Here is a 23,986-nt window from a genome sequence, read left to right on the forward strand (position 1 = left end):
TATGACAGCTGGCTTTTAGAGCATTTTAGCTTCAAACCGCTGCCTGCTTTGGCCAAAAATGACATTGACATTGAACCAAAACTGTAGAGTTGTGAGCCGGCACAACAAAACAGTGAGCTGACGAATGCTATAAAAGCTCCAAGAGCTGATAGGAAAGGCAGAATCAGGTGATTATTCTTTGTGGTTTTGTTACAACTCCTTTCACACATGTAGTGATGAGATCCAATCATTAACTATATTATTGTAGGTGCTTTAATGCCTGTTAGGTCACACCAATCTTTTTTGACACCTACTGTAAATGTTATCATAACCCCTTCAATCCTGCTCGGGTCACAGTGGCCTTTTTGACCGTTACGTTTTTTTTACAGAAATCAGTGCACCATGAAAGAAACAACAAGTCTCTGGTGAAGAGATGTGGGCACGCAACAGCCAAAAAACTGCTGAATCAAAACAAAGCAGGATGAAAACTGAAGTTACATTTGTCAGCTCTATGAATGCTGAATTTGTTGTATTTCTGCTTGATGTGTAAATAGGAAACTGTTTGTGATGCGCCACATGTCAGCCATAATGACTTGAGGAGCCTTCGTATGCCAGGACTGTTTCTCTTTAAGATATTAGAGGAAATCTAATCTGTCATTCCAGGCACGGGATGTTAGGAGAGCCTGAGACACAAACAATCAATGCTGCGGGTAAAAAGTGAGTGTGACATGAGCTCAAATCTATCTATCTATCTATCTATCTATCTATCTATCTATCTATCTATCTCTATCCGCCCTCGCTCTCTTCCAGCCTGTCCCCTTCATCTTTCACTTCTTTATTAGACTCTTTAGGGGTAAACAAATAAAACAAAGCACTGCATTACGGCTCTCTAATTACTCATTTGAAAGCGCAGCCTCTCACAGTTTACAGGCCAAACACGAATAAAATGGAGGGCAGAAAATGTCCCGCATAACATCAGTGCAAACATCACATCCATCTTGGCCACTGCGAGGAAGCCTGGTAAGTAATGTGTTTGTGTTGTGTGTGTGTGTGTTTGTGTGTGTGTGTGTTTGTGTTGTGTGTGTGCAATATATTGTACATTAGCAAAAGTGGATGTGTTTCAGTGTGAGTGTGTGTGTCTGTGTGGGACTGTGTACAGTAAGTGTTGGATCTGGTGCAGTGTGTGTGTCCATTTGTCTGTCTCATCTTAAATGTTTTACCGAATGTGTGTGTGTGTGTGTGTGTGTGTGTGTGTGTGTGAGTCACCTAGTATAACTAATGTGTGCTGGCACAGGATAAATGTGTGTGGGGGGGTGTTAAGCCGCATCAGCATTTACATCACTGTAAATGTCCCCGTAAAGATGCACGCATCTCTGCATCACACACACACACAGGCACACACATATATTTGGATTTCTGTATTCGTGAGGACCCTCGCTGACGTGCCCTCAGACATTCCCTCGTCTCCAACCCCAAATCTTAACCTTAATGGATAGTATGACAGTTTGGGACACACTGTTCCCTTTCGGTGCCAACCTGTAACTTCATCTAGCTCTATATGGAATATATGTTTATGTAATGTCATGGTTTTGGGGGTTTCAGTTTAACTGTTTCCTGTTTTATTTTGTAGGTGTTGTCCTCGTGTCATGTCTTCTGCTTCCTGTCTGTTTTTTTTTTTTTCTGTTCACCTGCGTTTCATTTGTTAATTAGCCCCAGTGTATTTAATTAAGTCAGTGTCCTTGCCGATTGGTCTGCGCATGTGTGTTAACTGTGGCTTTCTGGTTTGTTCTGACTTTTTGTATTTCTTGTTAGTTTTTCCTTGGATTTACTTTACCCTGGTTTTGTTCCCCCCCGCCTTCAGTTGTCAGCCTTTTGGTTGTTAGTTAACCTGTCTGCCTGGGTGTCCTGCTTTTTGGGCCTCTTTTTTTCTTTTCATAAACACAACATTTAATGTATTCATTTTAGGAACATTAAAGTCTCCTTATCACTCTGCACTAGAGGTCTTCATGGGTCTATTCTACAGCAATGTGTCTTTTGTTAATTGGATGTTTGGTTCAAGGTGTTTATGATATTCCTCTCAAGAAGATGTTTAACTTACTTCCTTTTATCTATTAGAATCTACTCAAAATGAATGGATTTTGGAAGGTGTTTAACCAGTGATATTGTATTATTTGAATTTTTCCATGCGGTATGAAACTCAATACCTCTTGATTGTTCGTTCCCAGCCCAGTGGGGAGGATGATTGTCTGATCACTATCACATGTGTTACAAGGGTGTGGCCCATATCACATATCAGTGCCTGAATCTCTGTATGTTTGTAGGAGAAGAAGAAGAAGAAGAAGAAGAAGAAGTGGATTAAAAAAGAAAAATGGCTTTAAAACCAGAGTGCGCGACACTTTCATCTGCTACCGAGACCTCTACTCTGCTCAAATCTGATGTTTTCAACGGTCACAGAGGCTTTATTGGACTTTTAAGTCACATGCTTCATGTACGTCAGGATTCATTTGCTAAGTCTGTTTCCACATGTTGCTTTTATCGATGCACCAACTTCCCAATTTAAAATTATATTTTTGGCTTTTCCTCCTCAGCCTATTTGCTCATAAAAACAAATGGAGGGGAAACCATCTAATCTCGATGTACTACTAATGGCAAGTGAGACATTCTTTGTTGTAATTTGGGTGAATGGACCTTTTGGCCTTGAAACAGCTGTTAAATGTACTCCGAGGAACTTTAAAGTCATTATGAAACAGTCTAAATTTAATACTGATGCCCCTCTCAGTACCCCATGTGACAGTTATTAATCTTAATGAAAGTTAAAGTTGGAGCAGCCTTTAAACAGACCGAGCAATAACGGGCCAAAAATATCCACACTCCCAAAATCTAAAGGTCTTATTGGTCCTCATACAGATAGAAGTACAGGAGGACACAAATACACACGCATAAAAACACACATAAGCGTATGGGAACTCGCATTTAAAATTCTGTGAATGCCTCTGCATTACACACACTCTCACTCGCAGAGACCGTAGTGTATCCTGTTACTCATTTTAATGTATTTCTTCTGTTCATTACTCATTCTGCTCTCTGCTCGACCGTCTTCGGGGCTGCTACGCCGCTCCAAACCCGATGCCACAGCTCCCCTGAGCCTGTTTAAGGATGGACTTTTTATCTAGTGTGGCCAATCGATGTTTCTTTCATTTAGGAAGAGATTGATTTAGGATAGGTTATGCAAGGCGCTCCAAACTGGCTGCTGTTCTGTGTGCGGGTGGAATGGATTCAGAACTGAAAGGGGGAAAAAAAAAGACCTCAATCTCTTTATAGTGTGGCCGTTTTTTTTCATTTTTCACAAAGGTAATGAGAAATGACAGTATTTTACATAATCACAGCGGCTGTTCTTGTCCTAACTTGCACATTTTGTCAGGTTTTGCTCAACAGCAATTTGAAATGCTTTTTTTTTTTTTTTTTAAACTCTGGCTGGACTTAATGAAGAGCTCTGGGTCATGTACCTGAGCAGCATTGTGTTAGAATTGGTCTCTTTTTTTAGTGTATTTGTTTGGTAGTTCTGCATTCGTTGGCCTATTTTTTATTATCAGGATATACTTGGAATAAATTTAGCTATTGGCTTAAATCTTGGAACTCACTAAATTGTGAGGTTTTGGCCAAACATTAGTATTCAGGTGATGTTCAAGTCAAACTGATAGAGCCAGCTAAATTATGAAGTCTATGCATGGATATACACTCGGCTACCAGTTAATTAGGTACACTTAGTGCTAAAACCACTGCATCAACACCTGCCTTCATGATGGGTTTTGTTGAAACTGTTATAGAGACGTGCTTGATTTATATCGTGCTTTACTCAGAGGTGTTTCTAATTTTTGAGTTGATGATTTACACGTTATAATTCTTATTGTTACATTATGTATGACTGTTTCTTTCTCAGTTGCTTCCAAACCAATTATATGTGCTATCCAGATCTGTAAACGCAAGGCGATGGTGCTTGTATCGCTTTTTGTCCACAGTGGTGGCCAGAACCAACAAAAAAATTTAAAGTCACTTGTTACTTATAGGTCCAATTTGTATAAAAGTTGATTTTTATTCCTTCAGAGGCAACAGCTGTAGCTGAAGGCTTTATGTTTTGGGGTTGTATCATGAGAACGCATCTAGGGAATTTCTTCAAATTTGGTGCAAATGTCCATTATGACTCAAGGATGAACTGGGTGGCGAAATGTCAAAGGTCAAGTTCACCGTGACTGTTATGTCATCTGATATCCAAAAAGGTCAGAGGTTAATAAATGCATCATTCAACGCCATGGCTCAGGAACAGCAACTTGGCTGGTACACTGACAGTGATTCTCGTTAACACTGACTTTTTGAGCACGGCAGCCGACCCGACCTACAATCCCAAAGCGTACAAATTTGACCTTTTAACTATGCAGGAAGCCAGCACAGAGCTCCAGAAGTAAGAGCAAGAGAAAGTTTGAGCCTGTTTGCTGAACCTGAAGTTCCTTGTGTGCACTTAATGATGCTAGGTAACTTAATCCAAGATATATATTTTTCAGTTTGTGGGGATAGCATGTGTTCTTACTTACCAGCCTTATTTTTGCTTTCACTATAAAATTGCTTAGTGTTTGCTCACGTGCTCATGCTCTTCACCTAAAGAGCATTATATTCAGTTCTTGAAAGGTTCACCATGGAAGGTATAGGTAGATATAACATCTTAAGCCTTATTTCCTTTGCATCTTGTTAAAGTATGCCTGTGGTGGGGTCTAATATGTAATTTCGACTGCAAGATTGATTTCAATATATTGTTTTCATGCTGTTTTTTTTTTTTTATCAGAAAAAGTGTCGTGGCTCTAAATTGTGGAATTGAGTAAATTGAAGGCGGGAAAAACCTCCAATCTCGGTCGATTTTAGCCGAGCTCGCTTTCTCTCAACTGCTCTCTCACTCTCTCCCTGTCAGATCTCTTCTCTTCCTCCTCTAGTCGTCTAATTTGCTTCTATTGTTCGGGGGAAATTGGAATATGCAAATAGGACGTCGGTGGCAGAGTAGCCATGTGCCACGATCGCACACAGTGAGAATATTATTCCTCATCGCCATGCTCTGGCTAATTAGCCTGATTTGATTGTTAATGCACTGCCAATTAGAGGTGGCAGGCGTCACTATGGCTCCGCTTGACAGCCCTCATTTAGAGGTGAGCGAGCAGCTCGGGCGAGATGAGCTCTGGCTGGAAGCAGGCAGGCTGTTACGCAGACTGTCTGAGTCAGTTAGCACTTCAAGAGTGTGTGTCGGTGTGTGTGTGTGTGTGTGTGTGTGCAGTCTGATCAAAACTGTCTGCCCCGTTGTGTGTCCTAATGTGCTTTCATGTGCGTGATTTTTCTTTTAGCCTGTCTGTATCTGTTACTGTGTTTGTGTTTTATCTTAGCAGCAAACACACTGATGGAAAGAATGAGTGGAGCTAGAGATTCATGTCATCCCCGACCATAATGCACTTACTGTATGTGTGGCACTATTCGCCTTCCCTTCACACGCTCTGAGGCTTTTAGACGCTTTCTCACACATTGTCTGTCATGTTCTATACTCCCAGCGTCTTCCCCCTATGTGACTTTGCCCTCAACCAAAGCGAAGATGAAAATGAATGTGTAGTGTGTATGTGTGTGTGTGCCCTTGTCATGCATTATGCACCCGTGCTATACTTTAAGATTCTGGTACTTTAGGGCAAAGTTTCTAAAATACGAGTGTGGGCTTGTGAGGGCAAAATTCCTCCCTGCGGTTCAATATTATATCATCAATCTGTGATGCTCAGCAGGTTGTAGGATTTATTTTGTTACTCTGTGAAATATTGGTAGCTGCCTGCTCTTGAACTGCCTCGCAATTTGCATCATGATTTGCTGATCTGTGTCAGGTGATGTTCAGCATCCCCAAGAGAACTTGCATTCGCGGTTGCATGTACTGTAGATTCACAGATCAATAGGAAAAACATGGGAAAAGCAAGAAACAGAGAGGTAGAAAAATAATGAGATGAATGCATTTCTTTCTGTTCTGTTGAGGCTCCTGTCATGGGAGAGATGTGTACCTCTGCTGCTTCTACAATAGGAGCCCTCAGTTTCTGATTTTGTTAACACTGAAAGCCAATGTTCAGATTTTGTAGATGCCTGACCCATCCTAAGTCCTGCTCCCCTGAACTAATGTTGCTAGATCGGACAAGCTCGGCAATAAGGAACGTGGCGACGCCTGCCCGGTTTAGCCGTGTTTATTAGATTTTCTGGGAGTCAGACAATATAGCTTCAAGAAGCTGCACAGCAAAGACTATGCTACACAATGGAAGCATGTATTCCTGATGTTGAGTTTTATAAACACAGAAAAACAACCACATTGAGGCAAAATTATTCCCAGTAGGAATGAAATAAGAGAAGCCACGCAGTCTTTGAGCCGAGGATGACAAGATTATTAGTCAGCATTGTTCTTGCACTGCTTTTAATAAAGGATTTATTCCTGACTACAGACCATGGTGCTGATTTTCTATACGTTAGCTAGCATTTTGCTAATATTAGCTAACCTAAGATGTGACTATATACAATGTGATGTGTATGTGAAGATCGTGGTATCAAACACAGGTGTCTTTGCTGATGTTGTGGATGTTCAGCTGATGGTGAGGTCCACAACACAGGCAGTTAGTTAGATGAATTGACGACAAATTGTCTCCAGTGATGTCACACAGTGTCTAGTTGCATTGTGGGTAATGTTGGCACCAGGGTTTGAAAAGGAGGAATGTTGATACCTCTGGTTCTGCCATGTCGATTTTTGAGCATTTGTTTTTAACTGTCCAGAATGAGTCCAACAGTGTTAAGCGTGTGCAATGCTAGACTAGTGGACTCCTTCCTATATTACCCACAATGCAACTAGCCACTGCGTGACCTCACTGGAGGTGATTTATCAGATTACATGCAGCTTTCTCTGAAGCAACTAAAGACTTTATACTACATTTTTCATATACTGTATGCAGTAGGACTACCCAAGACCTGTGAACGTCCTTGTGTAAAACTGGTGGAGCTTCCCTTTAACAAGCCTGCACTTGGCAGTTTTCAAGGAAATACAAAAAAACTCCATTAGGAAAAGGTAGTATAAGGTTTGTAGCAATATAGAAGGCCTAATTCAGTAAAACACAAGGTAGGCTTGATCCTATCATTTATTGGTCGGCGTCTGTGATTTGACAGGTGATTTCCTCAATAGTTGAAGTCACAGTGTGTCCTCCCCTGTTGGAGCTTGGCAAGTGGTGTTTTGTCCCATTACAATATATACATATAATAAATCATAACAGTTCAAAAATGTACTTTACTCTCTTCGGTTGACTGAAGAAGTGTTTTATTACTACTTTCAGCACTGGTTTCCCTGTATACACGTTTCTCGGCCAAGAAATGCTGGACCTAAATGGATATATTCCCCATGCATGACTTGTCAACAAAAAAATGCAGTAGAAGCTGGATCAGGGCCAAAGTCAGGATTTCTGAAATATGCTGAGGTCCCACACAAAGAAAGTCTATACATTTTTATCATTATTTTGCATGTTTTATGAGATAGAACAACAACGACAGAAAACTAAACTATAACTGTCGCAGAACTCTTCTCATCTTATCTTTTCAATATATGTCATTGTTCTTTCCAGGAAACCTCAGATGAAATTATTAGGAGATTACAGACCTGAAAAATGAAAGTGTTCTTTGCCCAACGTAAAAGTCTCTGCTGTTTCTCCTCTTTGCTGCCAGGAATACAATTCTGGTGGGAACGTTGTTAATTGCAGAACGTAAGCTCCCCCTATGTTGTTCAAATCCCTGAATGCCAGGGGAAAAAAACAGAAGACATTAACACTGCGTCCTCTGTAGTAGCTGTGCTGGACGTTAAGGATGAAGAGTTGACTATCAGAGATCTCCATGGTGACGTTTCAGTGTGCGGCTGTGATTAAACATCTTGCTAAGTGCCAATATCGTGAGGAAGCATTTTGCCCTTGTTGGCTTATAGATGTAACCGTGTGAATGTGTGTTTACATCTTTTAGCACCAACTGCTATGCGAAGGAAACAAAAGTAGAAAATGCATACCACCTCAATGATTCATGGTGCACATAAGGCCGCACAGTTGCTTTCTTCCCGAGAAGGCAGGAAAGGCTTACGGAGGCTCTCTGCTGCTTGGTTAATGTGAAGCCTTATATGGTGCGCATGCATCTGAAAGCATATGCTGCATCGGTACATTACAACACAACACAAGAAGTGAGTCATGAGCTTTATTACAACTACAAACACTGCTACAAGGGTGAGTCACATTGGGTTGAAAGCCTTTTAGCAGCATTTATCAGATATAAAAGAAGACTAATAATTAGCATCACTGATAGTATCATAATAATGAATCATCAGTGAATGTGGCTGCCATCTCATTTTGTTTTTATGATTCATAATTTGTGAACAATTGCTCGGGACCTTTGTTCATAAACTACCTGTCATGATTTTGGTTTTCAGTTTAGATGTTTCATGTTTCAGTAGAGAGTATATTTGATGGATATATCCTCATGTGTCATGTTTTACTTTCCACTTCCTGTCATCGTCCGTTTCCCGCCTTAATCCTATTCACCTGTGTTTTATTTGTTAATTAGTCCCTGTGTTTATTCCTAATGGTCCACAGGGGCCACACCGTCCGGCAACCATGCAAAACACCCGCTGGCTGCACCCGATTGGCTTAATGCCACTCGTGGCACCCGTCACGCCGGCTCATTTGTAAACATTCTTTTAATATTACAAAAACAGCTCAGCAAGATGTGTTTCTGAAGACATTTTACACGAGAAATAAGCCATGCAGTTGCTGGATCTGTCTAGCTCGACAACGTTTAGCAGTGCGACACCCTGTCTCTCGTAACGCAGCGCTCTATCGCCAGAATGTATTGCACAGCTTTCAAATGTACATAGACGGTGAATGTGAAGTCTGAAAATGACTGATCCTGTGGACACATGCTCTTTGTCAGTTGTCTGTTTGAAAAGCTTGCTTTTTGTTTCCAATGCCTCACTGTGTCTGCGTTCATGTCCTCGCATTTACAAACCGTGACGCCACCTTTGGCTCGTAATCCTGAAAAGCAAAATATTTTCACAAACCTGCAAAATCTGATTTTGAACAAGAAACCAAATCAGCCTCTTTGTTCATCACAGAGGGACTTCTTATGCTAATCATGTATAACAGTCTGTCTGCTGTGAGAGGTCTGACCGCTTTAAAAGAATTTGGCGGCTGCAGAAGTATAATTTCCTCCAGATCAATATCAGGATATTTTTCTTTTGACGAGATAACAGCATACACACACCGCCCTTATCTCTAAATGCACATCTTGTTTTGTCCCCTGGAATATGTCCCGTCATAAAAAGCCATGTAATGATGAATGATGAGAGCGAAAGCATGCCTGCAGACGGCTTTATCTGTGCCGCAGAAGCCTCCATCTACACTAAATCAAATATCGCTCCGATTAAACTTTCCATTTATTCACATGAATTATGGCGGAGACGCCTATGGCTCTCATATCACACAGAGACAGAAGAATGTGTGTGTGTGAATTACAGGTGGTGTATACCTGAAGCAATCTCTTTGAACAAAAGCACAGCTAATCAAACCAAACATCGCAGTGCCTGCAGCTTCACCTTCATGAGGACACACACACACAAAGCTCACGCAGAGCAGGTCAATCATAGTCTGTCTCATCCTCATCAGCAATGAGGCCGCGAGCTCCTGGTCGTGACTGAAGGTATGTCTTTGGGGATACGAGAAGCTGGAATGAGGTTTCTCAGCAGGGTGCAATGGAACTTTGCATAGAGCGGAGTGAGTTCAGGTGGATGGAGAGCCTCGTAAAGGGCACCAACTAAGTCGGCTACTCAAGCATGACCAACTGGAAGGAGAGCTCGTGGGGGGGCTACATCTCCCAGGTGGCCTCTGAGTGGCATGGGGGGGGAAGTCTGATGTACTCGTTGCCATCACAACAGAGATCCAGATGTTGTTAGTACAGAGAATAATGGGCATATGGGTGGGTGGATGATCAAGTAGTGTCAGGCAGTTAATTTTATTGTGATGCAACCCAAATGTTATCTGTAGCTAAGGTACAAGGTTATTTTTAACTCGAGAAAAACCCTGATCACTTTTATTTTGAAGGAGCTGTTCTCTGCCATGCATCTGAAATACTTCTACTCTAACTGATAACCTTTTGCTTGAGCCTCAGGTGTGCGTCTTTTATCCGCTAAGGGCTAATTGCAGGCATATAGCTAAACACCACAGGAAATGTATTAGCGTTTTTTGAATTTTTCTTTAAGATCTGCTGTAGTTTTTATGCAATAAGTGATAACGAAATGATAAGAATTTTGAAAAGATTTTGCTCCAAGCACAGTTTGGGCAGTGAGGTGTGAATGCCAGAGGTAATCATTCAATGGCATTGATCGAGAAACGCTTAACAGATTTGTACGCTAACTTTGTGGTTTGAGGCAGTAAAAAATGTATTTTGGATCCTTAAATACATGTATTTAACTTTGTACGTCTGGGGAAAATTCACCGTCGATATTTGAATTCACAAAATGGATATGAAATCAACAATGCACAATGCAGAAATGGCCACAAACTAAAATGTTCCTCCTAATATTTGGCTGGTCACTAACCTGGAGCCAGACGTTGACTAGTGCAAAGAAAAGCTTGAAACACAGTGAGTACTGTCAGAATTCTGCTTCATGTAAAAAACATGCAGTGATTTATTTAATAGATAATGATAATGTTTTACTTGAATATAAGTTTATATTACTGACTTCACGCAGGATTCTGAAAAGCAAATAATGCATAAAAGATCATCTCTCCAGTCTAACGATCTCCCAGCTGCTCTCCTGATGCTGCAAGCAGCCAACAGTAATATTACACACCGAAACGAAATGTGAAATATTAAAAAGACGTAATAAATACAGGGCACTGTTTCAGTCATGGTGTTGCCTTCAAGGTTAAAGCTCTCATGGTTGGCCATTTTCAAAGGGTTTGGCTTTCTCTAAAACAGCTAAATTATTGGAAAAAAGCTGTGTGAGGATGAAGCATTGCATCATCTTTGTGATGAAATATTCCCTACAGTTAGGCTGTAACTTACTTGCAGCAAAAACAAAAAAGTACAATCACATTAACTGATTCCTTCATGTTAAAAGAAATCAATATTGTCTGTTCCAGAGGGTCACGCATATGGTTCATCAAGACGTCAACTTTCCAAGCCAGTTTAGATGTTTAGATGAACATTCAGCCTGTCCGATGCCAATGTCGAGGATTTCTAATGTCAGAGGTCGTCTATACTGCTCACAACAGTGTGAGTGAGCCTCCCACATAAAAAAATGCAAATATTTGTGGGTAAAATGGTGGCTGTCGGCTTACATTTTGCTTCCTTTTACCACCTCTTACTCCTTTCTTACATTTACCATCACCTTGGAAACAAACAGACCGACACTGACATGTAGCCTTCGCATCAAAAGCTTCGTCTTTTGTTCCGGACTGCATCTGAATGTTCAGTGAATCATTCAATCAGGAGAAATTGAAATACCATACCAGTTTACATGTTTAATGGCCACATACTGTATAACATCACTTTATTAACAATATTTTCAACAGTATTTTTCCAAGAAAAGATGTATTCACACCCCAGATGGTGAGGGTTTTCTGATTTTAATGGAAATACATAAATATATGTTGGCAATAAAGAAAGAGGCCGGGGATGTATTAATATTCTTACATTCTTCCATTCCCTAATGTTTGTTTTCAGATGCAGAAAAGCACCATAAATGTAAACAAACCATTTAAAGCCTCAGAATATATGTATTCTTTTTCTTTTTGTCCCCGAAGCTTTTCTGTTCTCTAAAACATCTCCACGGAGAAGCTAGTGCTTGTGAGTTCAAAGACGTGGTGGCAGATGCTGATGCATCCTACGGGAGCTGCTGTGGATCTGAATAAGTCATCGGCCTGTTTATATTCTCTCGTACATGTGGACTAAATGATGCCACTTAAATAAAATGTTATCATAACATTATACATAATGAAAAATCTTAGTGATGACCAGAAAAAAAATTACTGAGCTGAACTGTAAAGTCCTAATATTTTGGGACTTCTGTGTTTTTAACTTATTTCCTTTCTCAAGATCAGGATGTTTAATATCAATCTTGAATCTGTACGGTCTACAATTAGCCTAGCTTAGCATAAACACTGGAAGCAGGTAGAAATAGCTAGCTTGACTATGTCTAAAGATAAAAAGTAAATCAACGCCTTTTAAAGCTCATTAATTCAAACTATGTATATTCTTATGATTTGCGCATGAGAAGAGCTGTGAAAACGACCACATGGTTTCAGGGGAAGTAAAGGGTCTCTGGACACAATAGTGCCAAACCTGGCAACCTCAATGTGATAACAAGATAACTTACTGGTGTTGCACATTGAGTCACTGCACCCAGCTGTTGATCGACAAGAAATGGTTCTTCCACATATCTCATCCGAAAATCACGAATTGTAGTTTGTACATTTCTTTTTATCTATTGGTTACAAAATATCCAGTTCTTCATACATAGCTGTTTCCACCTGCTCCAAGCTCAGCCGGCCTAACCACATACTGACTCCAGCGGCGTAGCCTGTACAGAACACTTGGAAAGAAAGGAAAAAAATGTTGAAAAACCTTTATTTATTGAGCTGATAGTGGTCTAGAGTCTTTCAGCTGTGGCAGTAAAAAAAACATGATGCCTGTAGCAAAACAGACAGGACTCCAGGCACTCAGCCATAGGCAGCAACAGTCTGATTATAATGCTTTCCATTCTGTATAACAAAGAGCGCTTACATCACCAACAATTCTACAAATACAGCGTATGCATTGCTTGGTTATTTGCCATCTTCATTAATAAATTAAGGTTATTTTTTTTTGAATAATGAGTGTTGAGAAGGAAAATGATTAGCAGCATTTCAGCTTAGCAACAAAAATGCAAATTAGGCTTTTTAATTAGCATGCCGAGCGTTATTTATGTTAAAACATAAAGTATCGCTGGATTATTTAGCAAAAACAACAGTAAACATGCTCTGTCCTTAATAAACCCACAGTGGGGAATATGCCTTGTGAAACGCAACAAGGATCATTCATGCCGCATACCAACTTCTTCATATGTGTGTGTGCATCTGTGTGCGTGTTGATGAGGTCCTGCACGTGTTTGTGTGTATGTGTACCTACGTGGGTTTTTGTAAACATATTCTGTGCGAGTGTGTGGCGGTGCAGGCATTAGTCAGGCTTGTGTATACACCTCTGATTGAATTTTGGGTTTGTTCTGCCTGGAGTGGAATCTTTATTTAACAGAGTGTTTGGAGAGACACTCCAAGAAAGCCGAGAGAGAAACAAACAGAGGGAGATACGGAAAGACTGGGAGAAAGAGCGAGAGAGTCGGGGAGATACACAAGACGGGGAGCGTAACCGGCGTCTCTAATGAGAACGAGTCGGGGGAAGACTCGGAGTGCAGCGCAGCAGGGGGCCCTGATGGGGAGAGCCTGAACGTGTTGAACAACAGGGGGCCAGAATTAATTAGCTGACACTGGTGGCTGAATGAAACGGCCTCTTCTGCGGCGCCCTGAAAAAACAAGCACGAGGGGAAGTTGTCGTAACACATGTTTACCAGTCTGGCTAGAGGCCCCGGCGTCTGAAGACTACACAGAAACCATCAGGGCAACGCTAATCGTCATTTAGGCTAACGTTTACCAGCATCACGTCAAATCCCTGGTCGGGATTTCTACGTGCGGCGCAACAACTGGATAACTGCAGCAACGGTAGCAGTGAGACCGGAGGGGACAGGAGGGGGGAGGGGCAGCGATGTGTTTCTGGCTAAATTAATAATGATCAGATAAGTCTGTAATCATGGGAGTCATACAAGGATTTGGCCTCTGGTGACTGAAGCTGTGAATGCCAATTAAACAAAACATTTATATCGAGACAGGCGGTGGGGAAAAAAGCTGTTATCTATAATTTTATTAAAGGTCCTTCAGCAGGTCCTTTGCCCAGCAGCCCCTGCTCAACACAAACAGAACAATGAGGAAAAAGAAAATAAATGAGAGAAAGCAGACAAGTTATTGGCATAAATGCATGACATTCACCGTCCAGACCAACCAGACGAGTAGTCTACAGCCGTACTATCATCTTCCTCAGGCTTTAGCATAGCATGACTGTAGCTTAAAGTACCATGCTGACCATGAAAGGGGTCCACAAACCCATTAGTCAGAGGTCTGTTGTGATCTGTTGTATGTTCAGAATGATTAGCGACAACAAAATAACATTTAAACGACTGTCATATTTCTCACATCTATAGCAAGTAACTGCAGTATTCTGCAGTGAAACAACTTGAAAATGACCAGAGATAGGCTACTCGGGGACTAGTTGTGCAAATATATGGTTGAGTTTGCTGATAATAATTTGTTATTTGAGTTTTTAATGGAATTTTTACAGGATTTGTATGTAGAAATGAATGGGATATTATCATTATTATCACAATTATTATTATTAAAATGCAGGCATATCATCGTTAAAAGTGCTGGTGTGAAAGAACATAAAAGTAATTACAGATGTAGCTTTGTATTTAAACAATGGAAAATAAGAAAAAAAAATCTAATCTTTCCCATCTAAACAACCTCGTGACCATTCGAGTATAGATTTAATAACCTTACAAGATTTACTCACCAAACGGGAAACATGCCAACATCAGGAGCTGTGTACTACAGAAAATGAGACTTATTACCTACGATTTATTTGCTGACAGCAAATTCTCTGGTTTACTTCACAACGTATCGTCGTTTTTATGACGCGAGGTGTTGGCAGAGTCTTTTAGCACCACACATAAATGTTGCACTAAAACAAAGTTTTGTGTCAGAATAAATGTTGGCTTCGTACATTTCTGCAAACCATGGTTTATTTTTAAACCCTACATTTCTTAATGTTTTATCCTAATGTTTCTTAAGGCTCAATTTCCAATTTTATGTTGGGTCAATGCTGTGATCATAGACTGGTTGGATTTAGTCACAAAATCCACTTTGTTAGGGTTAGAAAAAGATCCTGTTTTGGTCTAAAATACCTGGTTTCACCACCACAAACAAGACTGGAAATGTCCCCATATCTTGTACCAATAGCCAGTGTTTTCCCACCTGTGTGCCAAAAAAGTTGAAACACAGTCTCGGATAGCGGTCACTGGCAGCAGCCTTCTTGCCAAGGTGTGAAAGGTGATCTAATGTAACCAATATTATAACTTTCTCTTGGGTAAATTCATCTTGCCACAGTTTAAATCCTATCGAACGAGAAGGTTTTAATTTCTACATTGAAAGAGCATCTTCGAAGCAGCCCGGGGAACTGATTCCTAATCCACATGTATTTTTCAGTCATAAATAAAATACGACCATTGAACAATGCCCTCCGAACATTTAACCAAATGTGGATCAGTTAAAAAGAGGTGAGTATGCGAACCCTCTTTCACAGAGATACAATATTAATACCTACGATTTATTTGCTGACAGCAAATTCTCTGGTTTACTTCACAACGTATCGTCGTTTTTATGACGCGAGGTGTTGGCAGAGTCTTTTAGCACCACACATAAATGTTGCACTAAAACAAAGTTTTGTGTCAGAATAAATGTTGGCTTCGTACATTTCTGCAAACCATGGTTTATTTTTAAACCCTACATTTCTTAATGTTTTATCCTAATGTTTCTTAAGGCTCAATTTCCAATTTTATGTTGGGTCAATGCTGTGATCATAGACTGGTTGGATTTAGTCACAAAATCCACTTTGTTAGGGTTAGAAAAAGATCCTGTTTTGGTCTAAAATACCTGGTTTCACCACCACAAACAAGACTGGAAATGTCCCCATATCTTGTACCAATAGCCAGTGTTTTCCCACCTGTGTGCCAAAAAAGTTGAAACACAGTCTCGGATAGCGGTCACTGGCAGCAGCCTTCTTGCCAAGGTGTGAAAGGTGATCTAATGTAACCAATATTATAACTTTCTCTTGGGTAAATTCATCTTGCCACAGTTTAAATCCTATCGAACGAGAAGGTTTTAATTTCTACATTGAAAGAGCATCTTCGAAGCAGCCCGGGGAACTGATTCCTAATCCACATGTATTTTTCAGTCATAAATAAAATACGACCATTGAACAATGCCCTCCGAACATTTAACCAAATGTGGATCAGTTAAAAAGAGGTGAGTATGCGAACCCTCTTTCACAGAGATACAATATTAATACCTACGATTTGTTCTGTTCTGCTTTTCTTTGATGTAATGTAGACAATGGATCACTTTGAATCCGGTCATGAGGCGCGGACGATTGCAAACGTGTAATAACTGGACTTCTTCTAGGTGGCAGACAGTGATATGGACACAAGCTTGCAAATATTTGGGGGTGGCGTTGGTATTTATCTTTCTCTCACAGAGAAGTGTTAGCCACCTGGAGCAGGGGAGGCAGAGAGAGACAGAGTGCGACAGAGAGAGTGTTTTGGCGGCCCAGTACACCAGCTTGGAGTGAGTTTGCTAATGCCGAGCCATGCTGAGCACTGAGTATTGCTGTTTTGGTTTCCCTGGCTGACCACTCGCCAATAATGATTCTTGCATATCTGATGCAGTGGATGACTTTTATTTCAACCGTCTTAATGCTGATATTAATAGAAAAAAAATGAACTTAACGTAAGATGCACAGAGGCAGAGAAATAAAAGAACAAAAAGCAAGCTTCGATGATAAGCAAGCTTCGATGATAAGCTGATGTCCAAAGTCCAAAGTCCAAAATCCAAAATGCAAGCAACAGAAGGCATGCAAAGGAAAGTCCAAGGAAAAAACCTAAGAGAAAAACAAAACTGAGGACAAACCAGAAGCTCTGGAGAACAAAGTAGGGAGATAGAGGACACAGGAGGAGCAGGGACACAGGAGACACAGGGGACTCGGATGAACCAACAAAGGCTTAAATACACAGGAATGATTAACTAACGGAAGACGCATGAGCAGGAAAAAGAGCTGGAAAACAGACAAAGACAGGAAAAGTTCTGTCTTTGTTACCACTGTTACCACAAGGGATATTGCAACTATTATTCAATAAGCTATAGCCTGTAATGCTGAAAGAAAATGCAGAGATCCAGATAAAAACAAAAATCTGACCTGCAGGATGCAATCAGGAGGACAAACAGGATACCACACAGATATATGAAACAAGCTTCAGACTGAGCATCCACACAGATATCCCTGTCTGAGGAATAAGTGAGCTAATTTCAGATCAGACTTCTAAGAGCATCAAGCTCCACAGGCTGAGAGGGTTTGTACAGACTTATCCTTCCCACATACACACATGCACACGCGTCTGCATCGCTGCATTGAGTATATGCTTACAAACGAAGCTGCACACGCATGAAGACCAACGCACAGATATTTAAATCCTGGCTGCAGAATAAATGGTTGTTGTTTCTCCAGGAGAACCAGCGTGAACCTGCCTGCTAAACCGCAGCTTGTCATCTGTAGATGTGTTTGTGTGCAGATGAAACAAACTAAAAATAATGTGTTAATTTGTGAGCTTTGGAGGTGTCGGTAGGCAAATGTTGTTACCCTCAGACAGAGCCAGGGTAATTGTTTCCCTCTGTTTAGTCTAAATCTGTGCTAAAGCAAATCTCCTGCTGGCTGCCATGGCTTTATATTCCATCATACAGACATGAAAGTGATGTTAATCTTCTCACATAACTCAGCAAGACAGTGAATAAACGTATTCCCCCAAATGTTGAACTGTTTCTCTAAAGCCACTATAGGTATGATTATGAATATTTAGCGGCATGAGAACCTTCATTTTCCCTTCATATCACATAAACCAACACATTTTTCTTCACCTTTACTACCAGTTTAATATTCAGTCCACCTTTTTTTTTTTTTTTTACTACCCTTAAGACGACACTGGGAGTCTCCTATCTTGCATACCGCTGCGGGTTATCAGACTCGCCCTCCCTTTACATGCTCTGTTCTCTTAAAGAGCAGTAAGATGAAATGGACTGAGAGGCTGATATCCATCAGGGGATGGGACCTACAGTGACTTTACTAGACACTGTGGGATCATTAGGGCCTTTAGACTTGATGGGATATTGTGTTTTTATGAGCTCTGTGCAGTAATCCATTAATAGGGCTGACACGCCATTAGGCTTTATTGATGTCCGATGCGTGGGCTCACATGAAAACACCATTATTTGTCATGATCAAAGTTTAACGCTGACACAGAGTGATTTAATGGCGCCACAGGCTGCTGAGACCCCCGTCTTTAACCTTCAAGGACATCCAGGTTGATGAGATATACAAGTTGTACAGTTGAACCGACACAGCTTCTGTTTTTAGGTTATGTCCTTCAGCTATGTTCGCGGATTATTCCTACTTTTTTCCGCAGTCTTTTAGTGGGGCACGGAAAGAGAAACGTGTTCTTTTTAATAACAATCAAGAAACGCTTTTTCGTAGAGATCATGGATAAATTAAGCTTCTTCTTTAAATACCACACAACAGCACATTCCCGCTCCTGCCTGAAGTCCTCCCTTTGCCTTAAGAAACAATTGTCCTCAGGTTTCTCATTGCTGAAGCCTCATTTATTAAAAGGAGGGTACATCTCTTATTTGTTTAGCGTTTTTTTCGTAATGCTGAGTTAATACATTTTTCACTGTGGTGCACTATTCCTGCAGAGCAACGTGCTTGTGCAGACTTTCTCTGCTGCCCCTCTAGGGAAATCGAATATGTATTTGCCATTCTCTTAGGATTTTAAAAGGGTTTAGCAACATTAATAATTTCTAAAAACATAAAAGAGGAAATGTGGCTTTTTGATGTGTCGTGCTTCTGCCAGATAAGCATTTGGATGAGTTAGGAAGTGTGTGTGTGTGTGTGTGTGTGTGTGTCTGTGTGTCTGTGTGAGTGTGTGTGCTCACTGGAAGAGGTTGAAGAAAAGATAATGTGTTTTGGATTGAAGTTATCTGGACGGGTGCCTGAGCCAAGTGTGTGAAGCAGAGCAGAGAGACAAGTGTGAAGGGAAGCTAGACAAGATATTTCTGATTACCAATAAATCAAAACCCGAACCCTAAAACTTTGCCAATGAGATTAACTTCACTCTTTGAAAGCAAAACGCCATTGCACTGCAACACAGACTAACCCGAGGTGCCTGCCAAACTCTGACCTATTGACAGACACCTCATTTGAGCATTTAGGAGCTTCTACGCCCGCCCTGTGGCCTGAAACAGCCAATGACTGATCAGGACGACAGAAGACCCACTCTCTCTTCTTTCCTTTCTATCCTGAGCCGCTTATACAAGTTATGGAAACTGTGCAAGTTCATGGCATTTTACACAATTTGCATTTTGCATATGCTGTTTCTTCACCTAAACTCTTGTTTTTGACTATTTCCTTTTCTACACTAACTTTGTGTGTATAAAATAAAGAACGATAATGAGTTTAATGCTTCTGTTACTCTCAGGCAGGGGTACTTTGAGGTCACAAAACTGCATTTTTTTTTGTCAGGCACCTGAGTATTTCCTCTGAAAAACAAGCGTTAAGTGTCCATTTTCAGTGATTTGGTATTAAATTTAAACTTGGTCCATGTTAAGGATATGTGATGTGGACCCATTGTGTTTTTTACCAGCTAAAAGGGGCCGTTACAGGTCATCTGCAGGCTTATTTTTGCATTAAAACATTCAGGCGAGGAAAAAAAACTCCTATAGATCATTGACAGAAGCACTTAGAGAGCTTTTACATACATTTTCAGAGATGGTAAGAGCGAAACGACTGCATTTCAGCTACTGTTCCTGAAAAAATTTAAGATTTACTTTGCAGTGAGGTGTATACAGTTCATGGTTCACCTGTGTATTTATGGTATTAAAGAAAAAGACAGTCCCTGCAATTCAATTAGAGCTGTAAGAAAAAGAAGCATTTCTCATACAGCACATTTCATTCCAGGTGGAAGCGCAATGTGCTGCACGGAGCGTGAGCTACCGAGGAAGAGGCAGCCACAAGCCATGTGGATAATGTAAAGATAAAATATGAGACATAAGTAAAGAAGATTAAAATAAACAGATAATCCATGTGAGTTATGAAACAATTAAGAAATGTGAATATTAACAAATGTAAGCAATCGTGTGAATAAAATCCATTAAAAAGTAAAAATGAAACAACAAATAAAACTTGCAATATGTGGAAAAAGCCTTAACTAATGTAGTAAAATGCCCTTTGAGTAAGGTTGTACCAGTGCTCAAAAGATATGCCATTGGCCAAAAGGGTAAATAAAGGACGAAAAAATAGTTTTCCAGTCGTTCCATCTCAGTCAGTCCTGAATGACAGGTCATATTTAGCATGAATCACCCGCTCAGATTAATAAATCACTTGAATCCCGGCAATATGTCTTTCTTATTTGAATTTTTCTCCGTATATTGTTCCTGATCTAATCTATTTTCTCACATAAAAAAGATAATCGTAAAGAGGAAGCCTGGTATCAATCACCCGCCTGCAGTTATGCCAGGTTGCTAAGGGCATCCAAATGACACTGAAGCATGCTGGGACTTGTATGCTCCGTGGCTGCTGTGAGTGGTTAAGCCCTGTTGGTCAGGGTTAACTTCTGGACACCCCCGATGACGAATGACAGTTATCTATTTTTACGGCTTGATATAGATCCATCAGCTTCCTCCTGAGAGTCCTCCTCAGCGTCTCACTGCCCTTTTGGAGGAGATTTTCCAGGTCACCAAGCCAAGGTGAAAAACAAAACAATGCACATGAGTGCTCACACATAATGGAGAAAAAACGTAGACGTGCACGCAGACACGCATGCCTGCAGACGAACTGTGTCACACACATCTCTCCCTCCTTTTCTACTGGACATATGGAAATGTCAGCGCCTCCCAAGAGATGGTTCGCTAATGTCAGGACATGTGGCTGGCGTGGACCCGGGCCACACGAACACTCTGCCCAGCTGTGTCAGGGACTGCCGGCCAACCCCCTGCACCCCCCTCTCGTGTACCTCCCTCTGCCTCCACACCCAGGAGGGAAACTAATTGTGAGCGTTATTGATTGCCACGGCAGATCTGCGCTGTCCAGCGGGTAAATAAGATGGATGGAGTTGTCAGGTTGTCATCAGGCAAGGTTTTTTGACAGCATGCCTTAGGGCGTGTACTACACAGTCCAGGTTAACTGAGGCATACACTGAGCAGTGAGGCGGTGCAGTGGTGCAGCTTTGACTTTGGACAGAAACACGGGGAATGAAAGGCGTCCTACTTTGCGAGACAACTTGCACTGATGATTTTACAGATTGTAATACAAAGAACGTTTTACCTATTACTGATGACAATCACATTTTAAAGGGTCACTACACATTACAATAACTCACTTTTCTCAATTAAGTCTTTTGTATCTGCAGATTTTTGAGGTATCTTTCTCAAATTTCTGTCTTCATCCGATAAAGTGGAGGTAAATTAAATTCAACCTCTACTACCTATAGTAGTTTAAAAATGCCTTGAGAATCATTATTAGTTTCCAAAGCATTTTTAAACAACAACATGCCTTTTGTAGAAACAATCTCCTTGTAGCTCTGGGGCCCATTTTACAAAAGTGAATTGCAAGCACTGCTTACACTCATGGCAAATAGTGGAGCCGTGATTTTGAACAAATAATTGCCACTTGCAAATTGCAGATACATTTGTGAGTTCTACTGGGCTCTCGCCTGGTTTGTGTATCGGTTGCAAGTAGGCTACGTTGATACTATTTAGTGGGATGTGTCTGAATTAAAACGAGGGATCGGGTTTATTTCTTCTGTAGAAAGCAGTTTCAGTGACAAATGTATACAGCTGATGTCTTCTCGATTAACGAAGGACCCAAGGACTGAATTTAACCCGGCCCAACTCAACCTGTCTTTGGACAATGTTCCAGTCTCAGACATTAGCACCAAGTTGACCTGTGAAGACCTCTACATCACAGTGAGATCGATTCTTTCACCTGCGCCCAGTTTATGCAGAGGTGGATATGTCACGACACAGTTGGAGGGGAGGCAACACAGAAAAATCTTAAGAGCAACACCAAAGATGCCACCAGAAGTACTAATGTAAACAGAGAAAATGCTGATTACTACTTCTAAACCACGCTGGATAATTGAAAGGTAAATAACTTCAGGGTTGTACCGGCGTGTTAAAAGAAGCAGCTGCTAAGTGGCAATACTGTGACCGCGTTGGTAAAACACATAACTGCAAGTTAATGGACTGAACAAAGTGCAGTCTGGTGCTAACTGTAAATGTGTTCTGTTCTACTGGGTGGTAGAAATGAATAAAAATGTCAGACCCATCTATTGTTTTAGCTTAACTTTTGCAAAGTAGCTTCTTATAAGAGGTCAGCAACCACCAGCACCAGCACCAGCACCAGCACACCCCCAGAGACACTCGTACCAAACGCTAATGCGTGTGGGGGTGCGAGCTTCGTAGGCAGTGGACCGAACCAATTCGGGGCATTTGAAGGGGGCATTCATATGAACCCAGAAATATTTGTAAGTTATACTTTTATCCCATGATTTACATTTTTATTCCCTTCATCCATCTGAAGCAGCAAAGACAAACCTATCTGCCGTTACCTCTGCTGCTGAAAAAAGAGTGAGGACATACGATTCGGCTGCGTGACCATGAATTTCTCAGTTTTGGCCGTGGCTGCCCACCTAACACGTTCCAGTGTTACATTTCAGCGGTATGTAATTGCCTTAAATTATGCACTTGAGAGCATAAACCCTCAACAATTGGTTCCATAGAGCTACTAACACCATGTAGACTTTATGAGCCGTTGCAGAACAATACATACATCCCTGACCAGACTCTCCATGTGCATAGGCCTTTCACTGCTTTATTAGGATTCATAAGGCCCCTACAGAGGCAGAGGAGGAAACTGAATATGAAGCAGGGCCGACAGCCTCCCCAGCGCCTCCTCTCTCCTCACCAGACTTTCCAGATTGTGTGCAAAGTAAACAGTGCTCTGGGCGAGGATTGCTTTCTAAATGCTGTTGAGGATTTGAGTGATTATAAAGAAAATGAATATAGAGGAACCAGAGATTAACCAGAGGCCTTAAGTGACCCTCTGTTATTTCGAGCATCCTCTCGCTCACAATGCAGCTTTTCCCGATGAATTTAAATGATCCGGTGGATGATTTGCATTTTGAGTAATGAGGTGAAGAGGGATCCAGTTCTATATAACACAAACGAGAGGCAACAATTAATGTCCGTCCTCATGTGGAGAGCCCCCTTCAAAAGTTTCATTTCTATGACTCACATACTGATGGAAGAGCGCAATAAATAATGACAACTATCTGCCCTACAAGTAATGTGGTTGCTGCTTTTTTGACCTCAATTCTCTGTTGCCAAACCAGTCATTTTCCGATAACACATCTCCATTTATGTATTTATTTATTCAGTATTTATTCACTCTGCCTCACATTTGCTGCCCTGTGGCTGCAGTGTTTTGCTGCTGGTCACTGAGTATCAGCTTTGTATGTGCCTTGCTCACAGGCACCGCAACTTGTATTGTTGTGTCATTATACGGTGAGGCATCATGGAAAAAGTGTAATTAAAAGAGAGAGCACCAGTTGTTTCAGCAAATACACAAAAACTGTATATGTGTACATTCAGCTGAAGTAGATGTCATTAACCTTTGGCGTACATCCGGATAAAAAGAAGGATCCTTGAATTATTTTTGCTCGTTTTCTTTAACATTGTGAGATGTGGCGTTTTCGACATGTTTGTTGATTTCTGTGGGTGTAGTACATTGATCTCGATGAAAAGAAAATCAATTATATTTAGATTGCTGGTATGCGTGAGTTCAAAAGGGGACTGTTGGGCCTCGGCAGAGATATGCACTCACGCTACTATGTACACTCCATTTAAAAACTGTCAGTATGCCATGAAATCAAAGTGATTGGCAATGATTGTTGGCACCCCTACCA

General features: G+C 41.0%; 1 long non-coding RNA gene across 1 annotated transcript; it reads left to right on the forward strand.

Moving 5' to 3' along the window:
- Positions 1 to 2,343: 2,343 nt before the first annotated feature.
- LOC311269310 lies at positions 2,344 to 20,168 on the forward strand. The gene is made up of 3 exons (XR_014624071.1): positions 2,344 to 2,467; positions 2,568 to 2,627; positions 19,981 to 20,168. It is a non-coding gene; the product is annotated as an uncharacterized lncRNA (long non-coding RNA).
- The last annotated feature ends 3,818 nt before the right edge of the window (positions 20,169 to 23,986 follow it).

The sequence above is a fragment of the Pagrus pagrus genome (genome assembly GCF_965226575.1).
Source record: "Pagrus pagrus genome assembly, chromosome: 14".
Lineage (NCBI taxonomy): Eukaryota > Metazoa > Chordata > Actinopteri > Spariformes > Sparidae > Pagrus > Pagrus pagrus.